At 42.4% G+C, this 16208-nt stretch overlaps 1 pseudogene; it reads right to left on the bottom strand.

Moving 5' to 3' along the window:
* The window catches only part of LOC129051263 (putative uncharacterized protein LINC02693), a 37589-nt pseudogene extending 27972 nt beyond the window's left edge, over positions 1-9617 (bottom strand).
* Between the last annotated feature and the right edge of the window lie 6591 nt (positions 9618-16208).

Raw genomic sequence — 16208 nt, 5'->3', positions numbered from 1 at the left:
GCCTGCTAGAGGATGAAACACTATGGGGAAGAGAACCAAAGTTGCCCAGTCCACAGTCAACTCACTCTCAACAGCAGAGCTGCCTGGTCACCAGCAGCTGACCCCCTTCTCCCATACACACACATGAAGATTGCTATACCTTATAAAGGTACGGCAGGTTTTATAGGTATAGCAATTAATTTATGGCAGGAGCCTGCCATAAATTGCTGACTTGCTCAGTCATGAGCTAAATAAGTTTTGGGATGGCTCATTACACAGTAACAGCTAACCAACACACCCAGAGCTGACAGGATGCCAGGATTAACAACATGCTGACTACAAGTTAGCTGGCACACTATAGGGACTGTCTAGGTACTGAATTCCTTTTCCCCTTATTAGAAGTTGGGTCCCTTGAATTATAAAGAAATGCATGTAGACGTGTATGTGCTTAAAAGTCACACAGTATCGCACAACACAGGAGGAAATAGATGACAGCCTGACCACTAGGGCAAAGGCCAAATAGCAAGGTAAGGCGTTTGTCTGGAATCTATTCCCTCCAAATCTAAATTCTGGAGGTCAAGGCTGTGGACAGGTCCCACCTCCTGGGACCCCACTGTCCTCTGATCTCTGGAGGGGAGAATGGTCCCATCAAGCAGCAGATGGGCAGCAGTGGCCTACCTGTGGCCACCTCCTGCTGGCAGCCCCTGCTGTCTCAGGGCACTCTCTCTTCCTTTGGGACTGAGAAGAGATGTGGGTAGGGAGGGGGAGCTCCCTCGCTCCTGGCAGAGAAGTGCGGTTCAGGCCCTTCACCTTCCTGAGTTCAGGGAGTCAGAGCCTTCAGAACATCTGGAATCTGGCTGCTTTGAACTGAGATATGCTAGAAGTGTAAAATATGGAGTGAGTTTTAAAGATTTAGGACAAAGAAATGTAAAATGTTTCATTAATAATTTTATACTCATCACACATTAAAATGATATTTTGGATACATTGGGTCAAATAAATTATATTATTACAAATCAATTCTACTTGTTTCTCTTTAGTTTCCTTAACCTGGCTAGAAGAAAATTTAAAACTACAGGCAGGCATAGCTCATATTGTTTATATTGGACACGGCTGTCTTAAAGGACTGCCTGCCTTCCGAAGCTCAGGCTGCCTCCAGTCATGGTGGAAGGGGAAGTGGAGCAAGGAAGAAAGGAGATGGGGTGCCACGTGCTTTCACAACAACCAGCTCTCATGTTCCATAGAGCAAGAACTCACTCACTACCACCGGGACAGCACCAAGCCATTCCTGAAGGATCTGTCTCCAGGACCCAAACACCTCTCACTAGGCCCCACTTTCAACTTTGGGAATCAAATTTATTTATTTCTTTTTTTTTTTTTTTTTGCTAGAGGACAGGAAGGTTATACAATCTGAAAATTTTAAATAATTTGTCATTTTGTTGTTTCCATTTGTGAACAAAGGACTTAATAAAAAATTTAAGATTTAACATTACAATAAAATACATTCATTTCAATATCACGCTGGAATTCAACATTGTTTTGCACGGGGGCTGCAGAAACAATGCAGAGCTTCTTCCTCCTCCAGACCCTCACAGCTCAGCAAGCCTGTCAAGGGCTGGTTGCTGGCCACTGCGTTTCCAGTTTTTGTAGGTTCTCTTCCTCCCAGGTGATTAAGGAACAAGGCCAAAGGTGTTTGAAGCTTTCAGAAAACACAGGATTTTTCTTTCTGTGGCTCACCAGCATTTTCATTTCTGTATCAGCAACACCATATGCAGGCCACAGCTGAGCCAAAACACACGATGAATTGAGTCTGAAATCAAATTGTACCTAATATTTACAGCCATGTGCATTACTAAAAAGGGACATATCTTCCAACAATTCCAGTAAGTTCCCAAGACTTAGTTCACACTAGGTACTACCCTGTGATGGTGTCCCGTGCTTGTTACTGGGGGCAAAATGGGACAGTGTTTGCTGAGTTCATGGCTGAGGGGCTGTGGTGCCATGCAGGGAGCAAAACTTCCCACTGAATAACACTCCTCTGTGAGAGCGGCATGGCGGCCAAGGTCAGCTGGCTCAAGGCAACTGCCTCCTTTTTTCCTAACAAGCAACATTTTCAGGGAAAAACCCCAGCTTCAATGTAGGAAGGTTTTGATGGTGGCTCAGGCCTGGGACTGAATTAAAAAGGAATAAGGAGATAAAATCCACATTTTAATTATAAACAAATGTCTCACTGAAAAAATTCCAGACCCATAAATCCATCTATGTATTAGTTATTGGAGTAATTTAAAATGTGAGGAAATTATAAAGTGTGTGTCCCTTATTATATATTTCTTCCCCCCCACCACTTTTTAAACATCTAAAGTTCCTAACACATAGATACTCTTTATGAGGAAAAAAAAACCTGTTGACATTGATACAGTTTGAATATTTGTCCCCTCCAAATCTCATGTTGAAATTTGACATCCTAGTGAGACCCTGTCTCTACAAAAAATTAAAAACTTAGTTGGGCATGGTGGATTGAGCCTGTTATCCCAGCTACTCAGGAGGCTGAGGTGGGAGGACCTCTGGAGCTCCAGGAGTTGGATGCCACAGTAAGCTACGGCTCAGCTCAGCCATGGCTTCTATAGTGAGCTATAACTGCGCTACTTCACTCCACCCTGGGTGACAGAGTGAGATTATCTCTTTAACAAAACAAAACAAAACAGAAGAAAGAAATTTGATTCCCAATGTTGAAAGTGGGGCCTAGGATGGGTGCAGTGGTGCAAGCCTGTAATCCCAGCACTTTGGGAGGCCAGGGCAGGCGGATCACAAGGTCAGGAGATCGAGACCATCCTGGTTAACATGGTGAAACCCCGTCTCTAATAAAAACACAAAAAAATTAGCCGGGCATGGTGGTGAGCACCTGTAGTTCCAGCTACCTGGGAGGCTGAGGCAGAAGAATGGCATGAACCCGGGAGGCAGAGCTTGCAGTGAGCTGAGATCATGCCACTGCACTCCAGCCTGGGAGACAGAGCGAAACACCATCTCAAAAAAAAAAAAAAGAAAGAAAGAAAGAAAGAAGAAAGAAATTTGATTCCCAATGTTGAAAGTGGGGCCTAGTGAGAGGTGTTTGGTCTTTGAGGGCAGATCCTTCAGGAAGGGCTTGGTGCTGTCCCAGTGGTAGTGAGTTCTCGCTCTATGAAACATGAGAGCTGGTTGTTGGAAAGCTTGTGGCACCCCACCTCCTTTCTTCCTTGCTCCACTTCCCTTTCCATCATGATTGGAGGCTTCCTAGGGTCCTCACCAGAAACAGATGGTGGTGCCAGGCTGGTACAGCCTGCAGAATCATAAGCCAAATAAATCTCTTTTCTTCATAAATTACCCAGCCTCAGGTGTTCTTTTATAGCAACACAAAATAGACTAATACAGACATCAATGTGAATATTTAATATTGGAAAGTTTTTTCATTTTCTATTTTGTCTGTATAGCTAACATTAAAGAAGCCAAAGATATAGAATGCTACATCTCAGATATTGCATTTTGTAAAAAACATGAAGGTGAAATCTTTGTTTCTTCAATTACTAATCAATGATAGTTGCACTTTGCCCATTCTATGCAGAATACAGTTCCATGAACCATGGGGAGATGGAAAATAACCATGTCCCAGCCTTCCAGGCAAGTCCCTGGAAGGAATGGCTTGGTGCTGTCCCAGTGGTAGTGAGTGAGTTCTTGCTCTATGAAATATGAGAGCTGGTTGTTTGAAAGCGTGTGGCACCCCTGGTGCCTGGAAGGCTGGGACAGGTAAGATTGCATCTCTGTGCTCTGCAGTGTCTGTCACACAGCAGGCACTTAATGAGAAGGCTGCTGAATGAAAGAATACTTCCAACCAGCCTGGAGCCCAAATGCAGGTTCTCCCTGAAGTTCTGACCTCACGTTGTGGGCATTGTGGGCTTCCATGCACATGTCCACACCACCCGTGCACCCACTTCCTTCCTGGACCTGAGCAGAGCCCCACTTTCCAGCTCCTGCCTGTGAGGGGATAACCAGGCCCCTGGGACCCACAGCTCCAGCAGCTGGAATTCAGAGTTTATGACCTGCTGTTTTCCACATTCCCCCTCTCACCCCCTCAGGACCTGCACCCCGCTGCACTGCACCTTCTATTCTGCTGTCATGGCCCAGAGCTCTGTTCATCTGCTTCAAGCAGCTCTCCACCCTGCTTCCTCCCTCCCCTCCTGCTGGATCTCTTTCTTTCATTGGTTCTTGTCCCGTTCCCTCAGTAAAAGAACTCTCCTTCCACTCTGCCTCATTCACATTCACTTGGGAACCAAAAATTCACCCCACAGCTTAGCATTCCCAGTTGTGGAAAAATTCAGGCACCTTCTGGAATGAGACAAATGTGAAGAAGCCAGACATGAAAAAACACTTATATGGATCGACTTATATGAAATGCCCAGAGAAGACAAATCTATTGAGATGGAAACTGGATTTGTGGTTGCTTACAGCTGGGGTAGGTGGTGGGGGGAACAGGGTGATAGCTAAAAGGTACAGGACTAATAAAAATGTTGTAAACTTAACCATGGTTTTGGTTGCACATATCTGTGATTATACTAAACCCTAGCAGATCATAAGGTATGTGAATATTTCCTCAATAAAGCTGTTTAAAAATAAAAAAAAATTAGGCTGGGCACAGCAACTTACCCTGTAATCCCAGCACTTGGGGAGGCTGAGGCAAGAGGATTGTTTGAGGCCAGGAGTTCAAGACCAGCCTGGACAATAGAGTGAGACCCGATCTCTACAAAAGATTTAAAAAATTTAGCCAAGCATGGTGGTGTGCACTTGTAGTCCTAGGTACTCAGGAGGCTGACATGGGAGGGTCACTTGAGCCTGAGAGGTGAAGACTGCAGTGAGCCGTGATGATGCTACTGCAATCCAGCCTGGGAGACAGAGAAACATCCCAACTCAAAAAAAAAAATTATTATGAACTATTTTACACATACAAAATTACACACACACACACACATACACAGACTCACATAAAAGTAAAATAAATAATTGTACCCATCACCTACACCACTACATTTGAAGCCGTCTGCATGGTTGGCCCTTCTGAAATGTAACCCCATCTGGGACAATCATTCATCTGAAGCTTTACAAAAAGTATTATTTACCTGACTTTCATTATACTTTTATTACATAATAATATCTCTAAATAATATATTGTTTCCCTAAATAATATACTGTTTAACTTGGTAAGTTTTTACACTTTCTATAAATGTGCTGTGTATCTCTGTAACTTGCGTTACTCATTCCACATTGTATTTTCGAGAGCCTTCTATGTTTTAAGTAGTTTCTCATTCAATTCTATATATTGCTTACTAATTAGCCCTTAAATTGAATATACTAAGACCTGCTGGAGAGAGAATTCTTGTGGGATAATGAGTATAAAGTGCTTAAAGCAGTGCCCCATTCATTATAGGTATTCAATATATGTAATACTATACATAATATTTTAATACTGAGTAATTATATACATATTATGATTGCCCCTTTCTTTGTGGATGCATATTATTTCATCAGCTGCACTATGAACTAATAGTTTTCTTTCTTTTAGGGGAGGTGGCAGGGTCTGGCAGTATTGCCCAGGCTAAAGTACACTGGTGCAATCACAGCTCACTGCAGCCTAGACCTCCCAGGTTCAAGGATCCTCCCACCTCAGCCTCCTGAGTAGCTGTATCTATCGGCAGTGCCACCACTCCCAGCTAATTTTTTAATTTTTTGTAGAGATGGGGTTTCACCATGTTGCCCAGGCTGGTCTCTAACTCCTAGCTCAAGTGATCTGCCCACCTTAACCTCCCAAAGTGCTGTGATTACTGGTGTTAGCCATTATGCTGGGCAAGAGTTTTCAAACTACGGTGAAATTCAAGTTACAGAGACCTTTGGGAAATGCCTCATTCTAGGTATTTGAAGCTTCCAGATAGCTAAGATTCAAAATGTTTACATACTAACTTGTTTCTAAGTGTATGCTTTTACATTTAAACAAACTAAAAACATGAGCTTTATAAAAAAATTTCAGCCATTTCCAAATTCTCTTCCAAACTTGTTTAGGAACATACATGACAGAGCTTTGGTCGGATTGTGCAAACTGTTGTGAGTTCTGTTTTTAAAATATTACTTAATTTGTACACTTCCACACATTGGCATGGCACACCATTGCCATTTCCAATATGTTCCTGTGCTTCACCAATTTCCATAGCTGTCAGAGGGAGAGCAGCCCAGGTGACAGGAAATGAAGTTGTCTGGCTCCAAGTCCTTACCAGGAGGACTTCTGGGATCCAGAGTCTTTGCATGGGGCAGATGACATATTCTTAGAGGATGTTCATTTTTTCCACTGTAGCTGCTAGTGCCAGTTTCCACTCCACTGCCTGAGGGTAGGTTGATCTTGAAAGCCCTCACCGATGGATTTGTGGTCACACCTGGAACCCTGTGCCAAAGAGGACTGGGAGGTCCCGTTCAGGAGGGAATCCTCTGACTTATTACTGGCATCTGAGCATCTCCCAGCATGGCTGTTCCTACTTGTAATAAGGTGATGTCAAATGACTTCAGGGCAGTGCTCCAGTTCCCATGAGCACATCTGGTCACTCTGGGAGCTTCTGAGTCAGTGAACTCTCTCCTTACATCCCGATACACTGTTGTTTGCAAAAATATATTTTTATAGGCAAGGTCTTTGTGTTTTGGATTTGCACCCTGATGTAGGCATTAATTTGTTTAAAAGGATAATTTAATATTTTCAGGAAGCTGAACATCTTTAAATTCTCTTTTGATTATTTCTAGTTTTATTGCATTATGACCCAGAAATGTGTATAATTTTTGTTCTTGTATACTCACTAAGGATTCTTTTTGTTTTCAGAGTAGGACCAAAGGTATTTCTACTTGTTTGCAAGTCTGTTGGCTCAGTTTCTAAAGAGTTCATTTTGTTACCATGTTCTTTTAAGTATATACATACAGGTTAGTTATGTTTCCAGTTTCCTGTGCTTTTTATTTTTTTTTTTAAACAAACTTTTCTGGCCCTTCATTCTCTCGGACTTTTCCTTCCATGCCTTATGCTGTAGATACAGTCTATGATCTAGCGTTTGTCAGTTAAGATTGTTTTCAGCTCTGCAGACCAGAAAATCTGACCCACATAGCAAGAACAAGCAAGGGTGGGAGATGAGGTTGAAGAGGCATGTACCAGGTTGTCTGAGCTTTTATTCACTGCAATGAGTAGACAGTGGCAGGGTTTACACCGGGGTGGGGGTATGCTTATATCATGTTTTAACATTTTCAAGAGATCACTCTGGATGCTTGAGTGGAGGCTGGACTGTAGCAGGGCAAGACAGGATGCAGGGAGGTTGGACGATCTTTGGCAGTAGACCAGTAGGAGAGGAAGGTGACTGAAACTGGTTGTGGAAATGGAGATGGTGAATCAGGATGCTGGTTGCACTCAAGAGCCACAGGACTTGCCGTGTGGTTGCATGGGGGTTGGGGGAGAAGGGAAAAGAGTCAGGGATGACTCTTGGTGCTCTCCTCAGGGAAGAGGCCCCAAGCCTAGTGGTTATCAACAGATGGATGGTATTTAAAGCTATGAGACTGTGTGGGATCATTCTGAGAGGATCACTAGAGATCTGGTGGAGAAGGAGCAGGAGGATGAAGATAAAGGTGAGAGGGAATCCAGGAGAGAAGGTCCCTAAAATCCAGAAGAAAGGGTGGAAATCCTCAATTGTATCATCTGTGTCAAATGCAGCTAAATGACTGAGATAAAAGTCATTTCAGCAAAGTACCCTGGAGGAAAGCTCGAAAGGAGTGGGTGCAAGAGAGGATATGAGGTGAGGTAGTTGCATGGAGCAGAGAAACAGAATGGTAAATGGAGAGAAATCTGGGGTTAAAGAAGGTCTATTTGTTTAATGCACAGCATTAAGGAATGCTTGTGTGTGGAAACTAGCAAAAAATCGGTACAGAGAACCCCAGAATTCTGGGGTCATAGCCCGAAAGGACTCCTCAGCTCCAAATTTACTTGAAGTTACAGCTTCCATCTTTAAATTAAATGGGATTTTTTTTTTTGGCCATCTATTTCATAACACAGGATGTGACACAGAATATATCCGAAATTATTACTTTCCTGGAAGAACACATCTTAGTTTTTAATATCGAAACTGTATAGCAGCTATTTATCTCACAAATCTTTTTTCAGGCTGGGTGCAGTTGGTGACTCATGCCTGTAATTCCAGCACTTTGGGAGGCCAAGGCAGGAAAACTGCTTGAGTCTAGAAGTTCGAGACCAGCCTGGGCAATGTGGGGAGATGTAGTTTCTACAAAAAATTTAGAAATTAACAGACATGGTGGCGCACACCTGTGGTCTCAGCTACTGGGGAGGCTGAAGCAGGTGGATCGCTGGAGCCCCTATCATGGTGCAGTTCCAGCAAAAGAGCAAGAACCTGTCTCAAATTTTTTGGGTGATGGTTGTAGACATAATGTTTGAGCTTTCAAAAATTACAACATTTTAAACTAAATAGTTTGCTGGAAAAAGCCACATGTTGCTTCCAGAAACAACTGGTAGACCATCAGGATCATGACAGTCACTTAAAAAGCTTTGATGTGTTGACAAAGGGGAGGTTCAGGTGACAAAGGGGAGGTTCAGCAAAAGGATGTTGCTGGTCTCAAGCCACAGCTACTGCATCTAAGGCAACTGCATGTTAACAACCATATCAAATGTGGGTGACCAAGTGGCAACATTTAAGCATTTTACATCCTAACTTATGTGCAACTTAAATCTACTGCCACACTGTGAGTTAGGAAATTGGTAGGTTTTTTTCTATTGACTTGCTGTGCCCTATAATTTTTCCTATTTAAAATAATGGGAAACAAGTTTTCAGTTTTTTTCTCAGAAAAAGTCTGACATTTCAGGCACAGATATGTCTGACAGTTATTACCAGCCGAAGAGTTTCTAGCCTTTTCATCGTAAAATTTTAATTACTTACCTTGGAAATTACTTAACTTCCTTCCTTCCAAATCTGGTAGTAAAATGGGTGCTCCAGAAAGCTTTGCTCGTCTCTGCACAGACCTGGGGCTTCAGGAGCCTGCAGCCACGAAGTATAGGACGTCATCAGAATGGAACAGTGATCCAGATGGTCCCGCAGGCGCAGTGCTGGGGCGCAGAAGTGCAGCCTGTGCACGGAGGGTGGGAGGCCTGCGGGCTCGCCGGGGCTCGGGACTGTGTTCTTGCGGCCGAGAGGCCCACACAGGACAAGGAGGCCCTGACCCAGGTTGTTGGAGCCCGCGAAGAGGGAGTGAAGCCCCAAGGGGCGTAAGGGTGATCAGACGTGCGACCAAGCTTCCCGTCTGCATGGCAAGGGGCTGGGCCTTTCCATTGTGATTTTTCTCCCATTATGCCGGGCGCATAGCGGGCCCTGGGGCGGCGGGACCGGTGCGGGCGTTCTGTCAGCCCGGGGTCCTGGAGGCCGGCGGGGGGATTCGCAGCAGCCCGAGGGACGGAGGGACGGCAGAAAGGAGTCTCTACTTCCAGGTTCCCAGCGATCGCTATGTTCCTTACAAGCAGTAAACTGACGACTTCAGACACCGGCCACGGAGCTCCACACGCAGTCCTCAAACAGCCAGCCCCGCCGGCCAGGCGCACAGCGCATGTTTCGGGGGCGGGGCAGGCGAAGGGGACGGGGCGGGGCGGGTCAGAGCGGAGGAGGCGGAGCCGGGCGGGGTTGCGGAGACGGGGCAGGGGGCGGAGAGGCAGGGGGCAGGGGGCGGAGGGCAGGGGGCGGGGGGCGGAGAGGCAGGGGGCAGGGGGCGGAGGGCAGGGGGCAGGGGGCGGAGAGGCAGGGGGCAGGGGGCGGAGGGCAGGGGGCGGGGGGCGGAGTGGGCGGGGCGGAGTGGGCGGGATGAGGCGAGGCGGGGGGAGGGGACGGGGCGGGGCTTGGCGGGGGCGGACCCGCCCAGCGCTGAATCCAAATCGTATCTAAGCTATTTTCTAGCTCTGACATCCTATACATCACTGCATATGTGCATAGCATGCCAAATACTGTGTAAACCAATATTGGTTTTTTTTCTTCTCGGGAGGTACTATATAAATAAAGTATGTACATCGTATCTAATATCAGAACATTCAAATCCCATATTGAAAAGACTATAAATTGACCATAATCCTATGATTCTGTTTAGCAACAGTGCGTTCCTTCTCAGTCTTCACTTTTAAAATATCTAACAGGCTCGATGTCTTGAGGCTTTTTCTTTTTAAACCCAACATCCTTTTTCATATTTATTAGTTTAGTACTTTCGTTTTACTCAATAAAAAGGCGGGGTTAAAAAAATCTGAATTATTCTGCAATGTTTAAGGCGGGGGGACAATTCTTATACTCTGTGAGGCTTCTTGTTTAATTTTTATTAAATTTCCAGAATAATAAGCGTAGGATAGCTAACGTTTGTCTGTGCGTGGTAGATTAGTTAACCTTTACTGAATTCACAATATGGCATCAGAGATTTAATCTGTATTTCCTAATTCTTATAAATTAAAGCTGAAGTTTAAGCTTCATTTGCACGTCAGAAATACCACTTGCCATGAATAAATAATGTTTTTAGAAGTGAGCATTCCTGATCTCCCTGTTTGTTAAGAATTGTCTTCTTTTTTCAGCTGCTACTCTGCTAAGACAGAGTTAGCCCCTGAGCTATGTTATCAGTTCAAGGCTTTGCAGATAGCGCTGTATTGTGGGGGAAAAATAAACATGGTTTTCAAAAAGGAGGAGAACATTTCTATAACGCTGAGACTTTTAGTAATCAGGGCTATTGATGTCAGATGGCTGTTGGGACAAATGACATCATAAAAAATACAAAATTTAAAATTATGTTTGTTTATGTTCGTTTATTTTCAGTTTCTTAGTAGTAAAGGGGCTGTGCTTTCACTCAGGCTTATATGATGATGTCTTTTCTCAGACCAGCAGCTATCTGCTAGCATTCTGTCCTGGACTTGGGGCGTATCTGTGACAGTAGCTGGGCCTGTCATCCAGTGAATAGCTCATAGTTGACTCCCCTCCATCAGTATAAGCATGGGTGTGGGTGACTGCATGGTAGAGGGGGCCGGGGTAGCCAGGGACCAGAGGTTAGTGAACCATTGGGTAAGATGTATAACTGTTACTCAGGCTCATAATTTTTCAACTTTTTCAGATAGTAATAACAAGAAAGTCCATCCTTACCAGTGTCAGTCTCTGTTTTAAGTGTTATTCATATATTACCTCATTTAATTATCACACCAACCGTATGAGAAGCTGAGGCTCAGAATGTAAATAGGCTACTGAGGTCACATTGCTGGTGGATCTTAATCTCAGGCCAGCTTGGCTCCTAAGTGTGTGTTCTCACTCTATTGCCTCTGAAACAGGAAGGAATATATGGATACTGTAAACTGTTAAAGAACAAGTTGAAAGAATTTTATTTCCGGCAACATGGGCTGACAAGAACCAGAAAACAACAAAAACTTCTGGAATACATATCAAGAACCATTTTTAAAAACGTATCAATGAGCTGCAAAATAATTAAGAGTTTGCAAAGGCAAAAAAATTAAAATTAAAAAGTGAAAGTAGAAACCCAAAGAAGTAATTAGATGCCATTTTTCACCCTTAAGATAGTTGCCAAGTGTCATACTGAAACTCTCTTTTCATAGTCTGGGAAGAGGATGGGGCAGCAGAATAGCAGACAAAGTTTAGGTCCTGTCCAAGGTAGGAGGGTTAGGAGAAGACATCAAAAGTAGGACACCGGCCGGGCGTGGTGGCTCAAACCTGTAATTGCAGCACTTTGGGAGGCCGAGGCGGGCACATCACGAGTTCAGGAGATCGAGACCATCCTGGCTAACACGGTGAAACCCCATCTCTACTAAAAATACAAAAATTAGCCGGGCGTAGTGGCGGGCGCCTATAGTCCCAGCTACTCGGGAGGCTGAGGCAGGAGAATGGCGTGAACCCGGGAGGCGGAGCTTGCATTGAGCTGAGATTGCACCACTGCACTCCAGCCTGGGCGACAGAGCCAGACTCCATCTCAAAAAAAAAAAAAAAAAAAAAGTAGGACACCAAAAAGATAGGTTTAGTGTAGGAGGGAGCTAAGAATCAACCTGTCTGCCTCCCCTGTCTCCTGATCCCTCAATCCCTACAGCCCCTGGAGCAGCAGACAAGATTGTCCATCCTGAGGGAAATCATCTCTCCTGAGAGTGAGGATACATTAATATATAACCATGGGCAGCCCTTCCACTGGTGGCTTCACACGCAAGCTGTATAATCTAAAAAGTCTCAAGCTGCAAATTTAAAGTGACATCAGGTTTTTAATGCCTTCCAGGTGCCTCGCAAAAGCAAAATGGAAGACAGCTTCAAGGAATGTAAGTTTTTAATCAAAAATCACAAACATGTATAATGGGCAAGAGCCAGCAGAAACAATGTACAGAGGAAACAACCTACAGAGACTTAAGATATTAAAGTCACCAAACATCACATGAAGTGTGTCTTACACGTAAAGAAACCACGGGATTAAAGAGCATGAGTATGAAAATAATCAAGTATATTGGGAAGAATTACCAAATGGAAATCTAGATTTGAAAAATACCATAATTGAAATGGAAAGTTTAATGGATTAGTGTCACAGCCAACTAGATACTACCAAAAAGAGAATAATGGATATGAAGAAATAAATACATATTCAGACTTGTAAAGACTTAAGACTTTCTTACCTGGAGACCTGCACTATAAGAAAAATTAAAGGATGTCTTTTAGGCAGTAAGAAGGATACCATATTGAAATCTAGATCTGCACAAAGGAATGAAGAGCACTGGAAATAGTAACAAAATGGACAAATATATGATTTGTTATTATTACTTAAGCCTCTTTAAAATATAATTGTTTAAACAAAAATAATAAAGTACTATGGAATTTACAACATGTAAAATAAAATGGATGACAGTCATAGCTTAAAGACTAGGAGGGAAGAAGTATACTGATGTAAGTTTCTTATACTAAAATGACATATTATCATTTGAAGGTAGACTGTGATCAGTTGAAGACATGCTCTATAAACACTAAAGCAACCACTAAAATAACTAGCCAAAGAATTGTAGCTGTTCAGGAAAAAACAATCTCATCAAAAAGTGGGCTAAGGACATGAATAGACAATTCTCAAAAGAAGATATACCAATGGCCAACAAATATATGAAAAAATACTCAACCTCACTAATTATCAGGGAAATGCAAATCAAAACCACAACACGATACCATGTTAATCCTGCAAGAATGACCATAATAAAAAAATCAAAAAATTAAAATAGGTGTTGGTGTGGATGTGGTGAAAAGGGAACACTTTTACACTGTTAGATGGGAATGTAAACTAATACAACCACTATGGAAAACAGTGTGGAGATTCCTTAAAGAACTAAAAGTAGATCTACCATTTGATCCATCAATCCCACTTCTGGCTATCTACCCAGAGGAGAAGAAATCATTACATGAAAAAGATGCTTTCACATGCATGTTTATAGCAGCACCATTCACAATTGCAAAAATAAGGAACCAGCCCAAATGCTCATCGATCAACGAGTGAATAAAGAATATACACACACACATACATACCATGGAATACTACTTAGCCATAAAAAGGAATGAAATAATGGCATTTGCAGCAATCTGGTTGGAACTGGAGACCATTATTCCAAGTGAAGTAACTCGGAAATGGAAAACCAAACATTGTATGTCGTTACTCATAAGCGGGAGCTAAGCCATGAGGATGCAAAGGCATAAGAATGATACAATGGACTTTGGGGCTTGGGGGAAAGGGAGAGAGGGGGTCGAGGGATAAAAGACTACACATTGGGTACAGTGTACACTGCTCTGGTGATGGATGCACAAAAATCTCAGATATTGCCACTAAAAAACTTATTCATGTACAAAACACCACCTGTTCCCCGCAAAAACCTATTGAAATAAAAATAAAGAAGGATAAAGAGGAACCACAAAAAGAAATTGAAAAGCAACCAGTAAAGGAGAGTATGATGTTCACAAAGCCAAAGGAAAACATTATTTCAAGAAAATGGTGGCCAACTTTATCAAATGCTGCTGAAAGTTGACATAAAATGAGACCTGATAATCAGCCATTGGATTTAATAAAGTGGCTAGCCCTGATGACCTCACAAGAGTCCTTTGGGTGAAGTGATAAGGAGAAAGCTTGACTGAAAGGGATTTCTGAGAGAACAAAGTAGAGGGGTTGAATGCGGTAAGCACAGGCAACAATTTCAAGAAGGTTCACTCAAAAAAGGAATGGAGAAAAGGTAAGTAGTTATAGAGGAAGTAGAGTCAAGATCACTGTGTTTAATGTTCTATGAGATGAGAAAAAATAATATCATGTTTGCATGCCAATGGAAATCATCCACAGAGAGGGCAAAATTGATAATGTAGGAAATACAAGGAAGTATTTCTGGAATAATGTCCTTGGATTGGAAGTTAGGAAAAAGAAATATTGACTTTAGATGATAGATCATTCCATTCATCCATAGTAAGTGGGATATGAGTATATGAGCACAAATACAAGTGGATGGATAGATGTATTCCTGCGAATTCTTAAGGTTGCTTTCATGAAATAAAGGCAACATGGTACTTTTTCTCCACTTAAAAATTTACAATAGTTAATAATGTCATATAGAATTCTGTGAAATTCTTGAAATATTCAGTGATTAAAAGATTATTTACTGAAGCATGCATTCTGCCACATATTTTTCTAGGCATTGGAGTTAAACCAGAGACAAGGTTCATATTTTTGTAAAGTGGGGACAGATATATATCACAGGGCACATAGCAAAGCCAGCTTTCATAGAGAAGTGAGGAGTTAAGCTCAGAGAAAGCAGGCCCTGGGTCCACCATTCTTTCAATATCTACAGAACTGGGGTTGTAGGGGGGATGGTTTGAGGTCTTCTAGTGACTAATTTGAACTTGCCATTCCAGATTCATCTCTCATTCAGTCTTTGCCTACATACTTAGCTTCAGCGACTGCAAATCTAACCACCCCAGTACAAAACTACACCAACATTCCCATGTGTACTGGTCTGTTTTTTTTTTTCATACTAACTCCTTAGCCTCAATGCCCTTTTCCCCTTCTCATAGCTTACCATTATTTTAACACCCTACACAAATAACACCTCTTCAGCACCTTTCTTCAAATAAAATGTATTATCTTAAGGTTTACAATTAAAAAAAAAAGAATTGTAGGTTGGGCTCAGTGGCTCACGCCTGTAATCCCAGCAGTTTGGGAGGCTGAGGCAGGTGGATCATGAGGTCAGGAGATCAAGACCATCCTGGCTAATACCGTGAAATCCTGTCTCTATTAAAAATACAAAAAATTAGCCAGGTGTGGTGGTGGGCACCTGTAGTCTCAGCTACTCGGGAGGCTGAGGAGGAGAATGGCATGAACCCAGGAAGTGGAGCTTTCAGTGAGCCGAGATCCCGCCACTGCACTCTGGCCTGGGTGACAGAGCAAGACTCTGTCTCAAAAAAAAAAAAAAAAAAAAAAAAAAAATTGTGGCCGTTTAAGAAGAGAGATAAAATGAGATAAAATGGTATGATAAAAATACTTGATTAATTCAAAGGAAAATGGAAAAAGGAATTAAAAAACAGATGAGATGAATAGAGAACATATGCAAGGTGAGTGGCTCAACCTAAACATATCAGTAATCACATTAAATGTAAATAGTCTAAATACCCCAACTAAAAGGCAGAGAGTGTCAGATTACATTGAAAAACTAAGACCCAACTATATTCTGCCTATAAGAAAGGCACTATAAATATAAAGACACAAATAGGTTAAAAGTATAAAGATGGAAAAAGATATACCATGCTAAAACTAGTCAAAAGAAATTTAGAGTGGCTATATTAATATCAAAATAGATTTCAGAGCAAAGAATTATTTCTAGGAATTAAAGGTTATTTCATACTGACAATGTGGTCAGTGAAGAAGATATAACAATCCTAAATGTTTTTGTACCTAATAAGGCTTCAAAATGAATAAAAGATAAACTAATAAAACATCAAAGAAAAATAGAAAAATGCATAACTATGAGATATTTTAATAGCCTTCTCTCAATAATTAATACAACAAGTGGGCAGAAAATCAGTAAGAATGCAGTAGATTTGGCCGGGTGCAGTGGCTCATGCCTGTAATCCCAGCACTTTGGGAGGCTGAGGTGGGCA

The sequence above is a fragment of the Pongo abelii genome, chromosome 19 (genome assembly GCF_028885655.2).
Source record: "Pongo abelii isolate AG06213 chromosome 19, NHGRI_mPonAbe1-v2.0_pri, whole genome shotgun sequence".
In the NCBI taxonomy this organism is placed as follows: Eukaryota; Metazoa; Chordata; class Mammalia; order Primates; family Hominidae; genus Pongo; species Pongo abelii.
This window is presented reverse-complemented; position numbering and strand designations above follow the sequence as displayed.